Here is a 12,079-nt window from a genome sequence, read left to right on the forward strand (position 1 = left end):
TTCCTGTATACCTTAGATCTGAATCCATTTCCCGTATGTGAGATTAACATATTCAGATAATTAATCTTTTCTTTGGTCGAATTATATATACATTTCAAATAGTCAAAAGTTTAGTTCAGGTAGTCAATGAATTTGGGTGTACTATATTCCGAACCAATCCAAAGAATAAAAATATCAACCAAAAATCTTATGTATAACCTCACATTGGAAAAAAAATACAGAATTAAAAACATGTCTTTTCTCCCTGTCCAGTAATACTAGGTTGGCGTAAATGGGGGCACAAGAAGTACCCACAGCCACAGCCCTAGTTTTTTTGAATAATTCTCCTTCAAAAAAATGCAATTATTCTCCAAAACCATTGACATTAACTCTAGTATTAAATACATTTTGTCATTTGTTAAGGAGGTATACTAGACGATGCTATTGTGAAAGTATTCCAGTCCCTGATCTTTAGGAATAATTGTGAATAAGTCCACTACATCTATAGTAAAGAAAATTAACTCTTTGCTTCAAATATCACTGTTCGACCTCCCTAAAAAGTCCCAAGAATCAATAATTAGGTGTGGGGCCACATTGTGTATAGGTTTCAACCATTGGTCCACACATACTGCCAGGGGATATGTTTTTGACCCCTGGGCAGCTACTATGGGTCTAAAGAGATGTTTATGTAAGTTTTTGTGGATTTTAAGGATTCCAGATATGGTTCCGTATTAGAAGATCGAAGATGCATTCTTTCAAATGTGTCTTGGTCGAACTGAAAAGCCTGAAATGGCAAAATATCAAAGCGGCTTTTAAGCAAATTCTTTTCCTGGGAAAGAATTTGCTTGGCCGCTTTGTTACATTGCCATTTTTGGCACTGTAGTGTGGTCTCGGAGTTGGTATATTTAAGTAGGGGGGTGTGGGAGGTGAAGCCCCCACTTAATGTAATGTTTAAAGTATTTTATTTATTTATTTATTTTTTGTTGGAACAGTGATTTTTTTTTCCTTAGGAAAAAAAATCACTGTTCTGACAGTTTGAAATTGTAAGCTTTCGCTTATATAGGGTCAATTAATCACCGTTCACTTTTTTAAGCATTCGGTGATCTAATATAGACCCGCCAGATATAGTAGAGACAATTGGCTTTTCCACTTTTAATGTGTTGTAAATCTCTGGTGTGATTCTTTGATCAAGCAAAAATTCTTATACATAGAAATCAATCCTCTGATAAACAATATTAATTTCTTTCCTTGATACTGATGAATAAGTAATAGTATCATTTAGAATAGTGGACGTTATATTTGAATATTCTATAGAGTCAAAAAGGACAGTGCCACCGCCTTTGTCTGTTTTCATTATGCAGATGGTCTTATCAAGTCACAGGGAGTCAAATAGATGCCTTTAATTTTTGTTTAAATTGGGGAAATATGTGTAATTCTTTCTGTTAAACTGTAAATTGTAAATGTCTTCAATTCCAGCTTTCTCAAAAACCTTAATTATTGGATGCAGTGGCTGGTTGAAAAATATACTGTTTTTCAATCAATGAATTGATTAATAAGCTTATATAAATAATTGTTTGGAGGGTTGGGGTATTCTGATGAAGTCCTACTTGTGTAAGGACAAAAGCGCTAAGTAAACATCTTGTTTTATCTTCTGTATCTTTTTTGGAGTTTCCTTGGACCCTGGCTCTTAACGTCACTAGTTTACTGGTTTCAGTAGTTTAAGATGACCTGTTAGTAGAAGATAAATCGAGGGAATTGAAAGTATTAAAAAGATTAGGTTTATGTAATTATGCATTTTCTCAATCAATGTTGCTTTTTTTCCTTCTCGCTCTCTTTTCTCCATTTTTCTGCAAGCTGAAGAAGAACAAACAACAGAATGCTATTATAGTCTTGATGCAGAGAAAGCATTTGACATAGTAAGCTGGGACTTTATGAGCAGGGCAATGGAAGCATTTGCATTCCCTGATAAAATTATAAAGTTGATTAGGAGGATATATGAGGGATCAGAGGCAGAAATTAAAATGGGTGGGATCCTCTCTGATAATTTCTGCTTGAGCAAAGGAACCTAGCAGGGATGTCCTCTTCCCCCTTTGTTATTTGCACTGCATTTAGAACCATTAGCAAAGAAAATAAGGGAGTCAGAAATTCAAAGATATAATTGGTCTGGTGATCAAGAAAAGCTGGATCTATTTGCAGGTGTTATTATATACGTGATAAAACCAGAAAAGGACATTACAGTGTTGTGAAACAGCTTGAGACAGTTTCCCATCTTTTCAGGATACAAAATTAATGAAGCTAAAGCAAAGGCAATAGTGGTAAATCATGTACCCACATATGAACTAGATCAGCAATATCCACATTTATGGGGACATGATAAAATGAAGTATTTAGGAGTATGGATTAAAAAGGATTCTGGTGTGGCAGCTAAGGATATAAGAGACTAAACAAAATATAATACAAGAACTGAGAAATTGGAAGCTTTTGTTGTAACGGTACAGATAGTAAGATGCAAGCAGTTAAATGTTTTTAGTCCCTTTAGTCTTATACACAGGTCAGGCATATTTTCAATAACCAGAGGAGAAGTGGTGGATAGCAATTAATAAAGAGCTGAAGTTTGTTTTTCTGGGAGGGGAAGACAACAAGAGGTAAGTGGGATAAGTTGATTCTTCTAATAGAACAAGGTGAATTGGGATTGCCCAATTTGAAGGGGTATTTCAGAGCTAGACAGTAAGGGCTCCTATGCATAGCACAAGTAGAAACCTATAAGTTGAAAGGGATGATGAAGAAACAGGGGGAAGCTCAAGAAACAAGGACAGACTGGAATTTTGGATGCAGACCATTAAGGAGAATAACAATAATCATGCAGAATATTATATTCATAAAGTACCAGAAAATATTCAAAGAACTAAGCCAATATGAGAATGGAGAAAGCAAATTATGCCAATAGGGATGACTGCAACTAGCAATATAGACAATAGGCAAGAGGGGACTGGAAACTTTTTGGAGAAAACTGGCCAAGGAACCAAAACATTGGGAGCAAATAACTAGACAGGAAAAGGTAATAGAATGGGAAGATGCCAAGAATGTATTTGGAATGAAGGCTAGAGATTGCCTTCCTTATCAAGGACTGATATCAGACTATAGGCAAAGAGAAAGAAATAGAGGGGGTCCTAAATGAAAAACCAGTACTGGTAGAGTTTTTAGTAGAATCTAGAACAGAAGCTGTTGTTAAAAAAGGGATAACTAGTAGATCATACAAAATATTGCACGATAACCATAAGAATCAGTCAGAGGATGTTAGAAAGGCTTGGGAAGAGAGACTGGATAAGCAATTCACAAAGAAACAATGAGGGATATATGTTTGTCCCCAGAAATATGCAAAGGTTTAGGATTTTTGCTTGGAAATGTTTATATAGATATTTTATACCCCAGGTAGACTCCAGAGAATTTTTCCTCAGATCGACAGCAAACATTGGAGATGTGATGGGGAAAAAAGCAATTATTAGGAACATATTTTCTGGAACTGTAATGAGTTGGCAGACTTTAAACATTCCTTGCAGACTACTCCATCAGAGATACTGGGTGAGCAAATTGGTGTAAACAGGGAAATGATTTTTTCTGAGCTATGATACAGAACTGGAATTTCCTAGACATAGTAAGGCCTTGCGGAGTCTAATTATGGTGACTGCCAAAAAAGCAATTACTAGAAAATGGAAATCAAAGTATAAACCAACTATACTAGAATTAGTAAATATAGTAAAAGAGGTAAAACAACTGGAATTAGTATCTTTAGGAAAAGGTAGGAGCAAACTACATAGGAAAAAATGGTAACTGTGGGAACAATACGTACAGGGGAGAAATGAGGTTTAAAAGAAGGCAGGATTTGAATGAGCTATGTAATGTTTGACTGACAATGATTAGATAGATTATAAGTGATGTATAATGTCTGCAACTAAAATTGTGTCAATATGGACTATGATGTAAAATACTTGCAATTGGGACTGTGTCGATATGGTTTGTTTTCATTTATATAAATGTATGATTGCCTATTTCATAAGTGATAATTTAATAAAGATGCTTTGTGTTAAAAAAGGCTCTTATAATAGCAAAGTCAGCTGCTGGAAGAAAAAAGCATAAATAATATTGTGATTATAATATATTAATCTGTTTTTGAAATGTTTATGTGGTATACGTCAAGAGTCTAAGTGTAATACAATGTTGTATGTATAGTATAATAATTAAACTATATACAAAATCTACTGAAAATATATATGGCTTAAAAACATTAATGGATAATAGCAACAGTAGCTATGGCAGGTACCCAAGTTTAGTTCTGATTCTTAAAGTCGACAATGAAAAATATATAGGAGTCTCCTTGTATGGGTCTTGCAAGAAAGCAGCTAGATACCCAGTGTCTGTAATGATGAGCTGGATACCCAGTGTCTGTGATGACAGCCAGCTAGGAATACCCAGTGTCTGTGATGACAGCCAGCTAGGAATACCCAGTGTCTGTGATGACAGCCAGCTAGGAATACCCAGTGTCTGTGATGACAGCCAGCTAGGAATACCCAGTGTCTGTGATGACAGCCAGCTAGGAATACCCAGTGTCTGTGATGACAGCTAGCTAGGAATACCCAGTGTCTGTGATGACAGCCAGCTAGGAATACCCAGTGTCTGTGATGACAGCCAGCTAGGAATACCCAGTGTCTGTGATGACAGCTAGCTAGGAATACCCAGTGTCTGTGATGACAGCCAGCTAGGAATACCCAGTGTCTGTGATGACAGCCAGCTAGGAATACCCAGTGTCTGTGATGACAGCCAGCTAGGAATACCCAGTGTCTGTGATGACAGCCAGCTAGGAATACCCAGTGTCTGTGATGACAGCCAGCTAGGAATACCCAGTGTCTGTGATGACAGCCAGCTAGGAATACCCAGTGTCTGTGATGACAGCCAGCTAGGAATACCCAGTGTCTGTGATGACAGCCAGCTAGGAATACCCAGTGTCTGTGATGACAGCCAGCTAGGAATACCCAGTGTCTGTGATGACAGCCAGCTAGGAATACCCAGTGTCTGTGATGACAGCCAGCTAGGAATACCCAGTGTCTGTGATGACAGCCAGCTAGGAATACCCAGTGTCTGTGATGACAGCCAGCTAGGAATACCCAGTGTCTGTGATGACAGCCAGCTAGGAATACCCAGTGTCTGTGATGACAGCCAGCTAGGAATACCCAGTGTCTGTGATGACAGCCAGCTAGGAATACCCAGTGTCTGTGATGACAGCCAGCTAGGAATACCCAGTGTCTGTGATGACAGCCAGCTAGGAATACCCAGTGTCTGTGATGACAGCCAGCTAGGAATACCCAGTGTCTGTGATGACAGCCAGCTAGGAATACCCAGTGTCTGTGATGACAGCCAGCTAGGAATACCCAGTGTCTGTGATGACAGCCAGCTAGGAATACCCAGTGTCTGTGATGACAGCCAGCTAGGAATACCCAGTGTCTGTGATGACAGCCAGCTAGGAATACCCAGTGTCTGTGATGACAGCCAGCTAGGAATACCCAGTGTCTGTGATGACAGCCAGCTAGGAATACCCAGTGTCTGTGATGACAGCCAGCTAGGAATACCCAGTGTCTGTGATGACAGCCAGCTAGGAATACCCAGTGTCTGTGATGACAGCCAGCTAGGAATACCCAGTGTCTGTGATGACAGCCAGCTAGGAATACCCAGTGTCTGTGATGACAGCCAGCTAGGAATACCCAGTGTCTGTGATGACAGCCAGCTAGGAATACCCAGTGTCTGTGATGACAGCCAGCTAGGAATACCCAGTGTCTGTGATGACAGCCAGCTAGGAATACCCAGTGTCTGTGATGACAGCCAGCTAGGAATACCCAGTGTCTGTGATGACAGCCAGCTAGGAATACCCAGTGTCTGTGATGACAGCCAGCTAGGAATACCCAGTGTCTGTGATGACAGCCAGCTAGGAATACCCAGTGTCTGTGATGACAGCCAGCTAGGAATACCCAGTGTCTGTGATGACAGCCAGCTAGGAATACCCAGTGTCTGTGATGACAGCCAGCTAGGAATACCCAGTGTCTGTGATGACAGCCAGCTAGGAATACCCAGTGTCTGTGATGACAGCCAGCTAGGAATACCCAGTGTCTGTGATGACAGCCAGCTAGGAATACCCAGTGTCTGTGATGACAGCCAGCTAGGAATACCCAGTGTCTGTGATGACAGCCAGCTAGGAATACCCAGTGTCTGTGATGACAGCCAGCTAGGAATACCCAGTGTCTGTGATGACAGCCAGCTAGGAATACCCAGTGTCTGTGATGACAGCCAGCTAGGAATACCCAGTGTCTGTGATGACAGCCAGCTAGGAATACCCAGTGTCTGTGATGACAGCCAGCTAGGAATACCCAGTGTCTGTGATGACAGCCAGCTAGGAATACCCAGTGTCTGTGATGACAGCCAGCTAGGAATACCCAGTGTCTGTGATGACAGCCAGCTAGGAATACCCAGTGTCTGTGATGACAGCCAGCTAGGAATACCCAGTGTCTGTGATGACAGCCAGCTAGGAATACCCAGTGTCTGTGATGACAGCCAGCTAGGAATACCCAGTGTCTGTGATGACAGCCAGCTAGGAATACCCAGTGTCTGTGATGACAGCCAGCTAGGAATACCCAGTGTCTGTGATGACAGCCAGCTAGGAATACCCAGTGTCTGTGATGACAGCCAGCTAGGAATACCCAGTGTCTGTGATGACAGCCAGCTAGGAATACCCAGTGTCTGTGATGACAGCCAGCTAGGAATACCCAGTGTCTGTGATGACAGCCAGCTAGGAATACCCAGTGTCTGTGATGACAGCCAGCTAGGAATACCCAGTGTCTGTGATGACAGCCAGCTAGGAATACCCAGTGTCTGTGATGACAGCCAGCTAGGAATACCCAGTGTCTGTGATGACAGCCAGCTAGGAATACCCAGTGTCTGTGATGACAGCCAGCTAGGAATACCCAGTGTCTGTGATGACAGCCAGCTAGGAATACCCAGTGTCTGTGATGACAGCCAGCTAGGAATACCCAGTGTCTGTGATGACAGCCAGCTAGGAATACCCAGTGTCTGTGATGACAGCCAGCTAGGAATACCCAGTGTCTGTGATGACAGCCAGCTAGGAATACCCAGTGTCTGTGATGACAGCCAGCTAGGAATACCCAGTGTCTGTGATGACAGCCAGCTAGGAATACCCAGTGTCTGTGATGACAGCCAGCTAGGAATACCCAGTGTCTGTGATGACAGCCAGCTAGGAATACCCAGTGTCTGTGATGACAGCCAGCTAGGAATACCCAGTGTCTGTGATGACAGCCAGCTAGGAATACCCAGTGTCTGTGATGACAGCCAGCTAGGAATACCCAGTGTCTGTGATGACAGCCAGCTAGGAATACCCAGTGTCTGTGATGACAGCCAGCTAGGAATACCCAGTGTCTGTGATGACAGCCAGCTAGGAATACCCAGTGTCTGTGATGACAGCCAGCTAGGAATACCCAGTGTCTGTGATGACAGCCAGCTAGGAATACCCAGTGTCTGTGATGACAGCCAGCTAGGAATACCCAGTGTCTGTGATGACAGCCAGCTAGGAATACCCAGTGTCTGTGATGACAGCCAGCTAGGAATACCCAGTGTCTGTGATGACAGCCAGCTAGGAATACCCAGTGTCTGTGATGACAGCCAGCTAGGAATACCCAGTGTCTGTGATGACAGCCAGCTAGGAATACCCAGTGTCTGTGATGACAGCCAGCTAGGAATACCCAGTGTCTGTGATGACAGCCAGCTAGGAATACCCAGTGTCTGTGATGACAGCCAGCTAGGAATACCCAGTGTCTGTGATGACAGCCAGCTAGGAATACCCAGTGTCTGTGATGACAGCCAGCTAGGAATACCCAGTGTCTGTGATGACAGCCAGCTAGGAATACCCAGTGTCTGTGATGACAGCCAGCTAGGAATACCCAGTGTCTGTGATGACAGCCAGCTAGGAATACCCAGTGTCTGTGATGACAGCCAGCTAGGAATACCCAGTGTCTGTGATGACAGCCAGCTAGGAATACCCAGTGTCTGTGATGACAGCCAGCTAGGAATACCCAGTGTCTGTGATGACAGCCAGCTAGGAATACCCAGTGTCTGTGATGACAGCCAGCTAGGAATACCCAGTGTCTGTGATGACAGCCAGCTAGGAATACCCAGTGTCTGTGATGACAGCCAGCTAGGAATACCCAGTGTCTGTGATGACAGCCAGCTAGGAATACCCAGTGTCTGTGATGACAGCCAGCTAGGAATACCCAGTGTCTGTGATGACAGCCAGCTAGGAATACCCAGTGTCTGTGATGACAGCCAGCTAGGAATACCCAGTGTCTGTGATGACAGCCAGCTAGGAATACCCAGTGTCTGTGATGACAGCCAGCTAGGAATACCCAGTGTCTGTGATGACAGCCAGCTAGGAATACCCAGTGTCTGTGATGACAGCCAGCTAGGAATACCCAGTGTCTGTGATGACAGCCAGCTAGGAATACCCAGTGTCTGTGATGACAGCCAGCTAGGAATACCCAGTGTCTGTGATGACAGCCAGCTAGGAATACCCAGTGTCTGTGATGACAGCCAGCTAGGAATACCCAGTGTCTGTGATGACAGCCAGCTAGGAATACCCAGTGTCTGTGATGACAGCCAGCTAGGAATACCCAGTGTCTGTGATGACAGCCAGCTAGGAATACCCAGTGTCTGTGATGACAGCCAGCTAGGAATACCCAGTGTCTGTGATGACAGCCAGCTAGGAATACCCAGTGTCTGTGATGACAGCCAGCTAGGAATACCCAGTGTCTGTGATGACAGCTAGCTAGGAATACCCAGTGTCTGTGATGACAGCCAGCTAGGAATACCCAGTGTCTGTGATGACAGCCAGCTAGGAATACCCAGTGTCTGTGATGACAGCCAGCTAGGAATACCCAGTGTCTGTGATGACAGCCAGCTAGGAATACCCAGTGTCTGTGATGACAGCCAGCTAGGAATACCCAGTGTCTGTGATGACAGCCAGCTAGGAATACCCAGTGTCTGTGATGACAGCCAGCTAGGAATACCCAGTGTCTGTGATGACAGCCAGCTAGGAATACCCAGTGTCTGTGATGACAGCCAGCTAGGAATACCCAGTGTCTGTGATGACAGCCAGCTAGGAATACCCAGTGTCTGTGATGACAGCCAGCTAGGAATACCCAGTGTCTGTGATGACAGCCAGCTAGGAATACCTAGTATCTGTGATGACAGCCAGCTAGGAATACCCAGTGTCTGTCATGACAGCTAGCTAGGAATACCCAGTGTCTGTCATGACAGCTAGCTAGGAATACCCAGTGTCTGTGATGACAGCTAGCTAGGAATACCCAGTGTCTGTCATGACAGCTAGCTAGGAATACCCAGTGTCTGTGATGACAGCTAGCTAGGAATACCCAGTGTCTGTGATGACAGCCAGCTAAGAATACCCAGTGTCTGTGATGACGGCTAACTAAGAATACCCAGTGTCTGTCATGACAGCAAGCTAAGAATACCAAGTGTCTGTTATGACAGCTAGCTAGGAATACCCAGTGTCTGTCATGACAGCTAGCTAGGAATACCCAGTGTCTGTCATGACAGCTAGCTAGGAATACCCAGTGTCTGTCATGACAGCTAGCTAGGAATACCCAGTGTCTGTGATGACAGCTAGCTAGGAATACCCAGTGTCTGTGATGACAGCCAGCTAAGAATACCCAGTGTCTGTGATGACGGCTAACTAAGAATACCCAGTGTCTGTGATGACAGCAAGCTAAGAATACCAAGTGTCTGTTATGACAGCTAGCTAGGAATACCCAGTGTCTCTGATGATGGCTAGCTAGGAATACCCAGTGTCTGTGATGACAGCTAGCTAGGAATACCCAGTGTCTGTTATGACAGCCAGCTAGGAATACCCAGTGTCTCTTATGATGGCTAGCTAGGAATACCTAGTGTCTGTGATGACAGCTAGCTAGGAATACCCAGTGTCTGTTATGGCAGCCAGCTAGGAATACCCAGTGTCTGTGATGACAGCTAGCTAGGAATACCCAGTGTCTGTGATGACAGCTAGCTAGGAATACCCAGTGTCTGTGATGACAGCTAGCTAGGTATACCCAGTGTCTGTGATGATGGCTAGCTAGGAATATCCAGTGTCTGTGATGATGGCTAGCTAAGAATACCCAGTGTCTGTGATGACAGCCAGCTAGGAATACCCAATGTCTGTGATGACAGCCAGCTAGGAATGCCCAGTGTCTGTGATAACAGCCAACTAGGAATACCTAGTGTCTGTGATGACAGCTAGCTAGAAATACCCAGTGTCTGTGATGATGACTAGTTAGGAATACCCAGTGTCTATGATGACGGCTAGCTAGAAATACCCAGTGTTTGTGATGACAGCCAGCTAGGAATATCCAGTGTCTGTGATGATGACTAGCTAGGAATACTCAGTGTCTGTGAAGATGGCTAGCTAGGAATACCCTGTGTCTGTGATCATGGCTAGCTAAGAATACCCAGTGTCTGTGATGACAGCCAGCTAGGAATACCCAGTGTCTGTGATGACAGCCAGCTAGGAATGCCCAGTGTCTGTGATAACAGCCAGCTAGGAATACCTAGTGTCTGTGATGACAGCTAGCTAGAAATATCCAGTGTCTGTGATGATGGCTAGTTAGGAATACCCAGTGTCTATGATGACGGCTAGCTAGAAATATCCAGTGTCTGTGATGACAGCCAGCTAGGAATATCCAGTGTCTGTGATGATGGCTAGCTAGGAATACTCAGTGTCTGTGAAGATGGCTAGCTAGGAATACCCAGTGTTTGTGATCATGGCTGGCTAAGAATACCCAGTGTCTGTGATGACAGCCAGCTAGGAATACCCAGTGTCTGTGATGACAGCCAGCTAGGAATGCCCAGTGTCTGTGATAACAGCCAGCTAGGAATACCTAGTGTCTGTGATGGCAGCTAGCTAGAAATACCCAGTGTCTGTGATGATGGCTAGTTAGGAATACCCAGTGTCTGTGATGACGGCTAGCTAGGAATACTCAGTGTCTGTGAAGATGGCTAGCTAGGAATACCCAGTGTCCATGATCATGGCTAGCTAAGAATACCCAGTGTCTGTGATGATGGCGAGCTAGGAAGAGATGAACCTAAGTAGTCTTCAGTGCAGAAGGACAACATCTGTAATATTTAGATATGCAGGGGACATTGGATCTAGTGCCAGTGGTGTGGCTGCATGTTTTTGTAGTAAGAGGGTAATAAGGATGGTTACATGAAATGTGTGTAGGGAGGGGCTTAAACTATGCTGTAGCATCCAGTTCAGTGCTTAAGATTTCTTAATAACAACTTGAGGATGCAATGCTGATCTCCTCTCTGTGTGAAGTTTGCTTGTTCCCTGCAAGTATATGTTTTTCATATTTGGTTCCACCTCAAAAACATACTGATTGATTGTCTTGATTGTCTTTTAGTACATACACACACACACACACACACACACCCCTATATATATATATATATATATATATATATATATATATATATATATATATATATATATATATATACATATATATTGTACTTGTTACCTTGTTGCCTAGGCTGTGTCAAAAATGATCCATGATGACCAGTTAATTTATACACTAAGTAAATAAGTTAAAATTTAAAACTATCAAAAAGGGGAGAGTTTTGCCATAACTAAATACAGGTGGATATAATGTGCAGTGCTGTAGAAAATAAAAATTAAGATGCAGGCAGCTGCAGAATTATGCCAAAAGCAGTTTTTAAGAGATTTGAGGAGTCGAGCAAAACCAGAAGGGAGAGGAAAGATGTAGGTATTTTAATGAAAGAGAAGTAGGCAGGGGACACTAGGGTGTAAAGTGAAGTCTAAACTAAGGGGATAGATATTAGTGTGAAAACAGAGCATGCTATTGTTCCAGTGGGTTTTTCAGGAAAGAAATGAACACTGGGAGAAAGGATGAAAATATTCAGAATGGGGTGACTTTACTGTAGTTGTAGACCCACAGAGGCTGAAATGTTTTAGATA

The 12,079-nt window shown here is 43.4% G+C and overlaps 1 protein-coding gene across 1 annotated transcript in view; it reads right to left on the reverse strand.

Annotated features, from left to right (window-relative positions):
* The window catches only part of LOC122801642 (ICOS ligand-like), a 181,523-nt gene that overhangs the window by 52,881 nt on the left and 116,563 nt on the right, over positions 1–12,079 (reverse strand). The gene's annotated exons all lie outside the window — the stretch shown is intronic.

The sequence above is a fragment of the Protopterus annectens genome, chromosome 5.part0 (genome assembly GCF_019279795.1).
Source record: "Protopterus annectens isolate FY-2018-M chromosome 5.part0, PAN1.0, whole genome shotgun sequence".
NCBI lineage: Eukaryota > Metazoa > Chordata > Ceratodontiformes > Protopteridae > Protopterus > Protopterus annectens.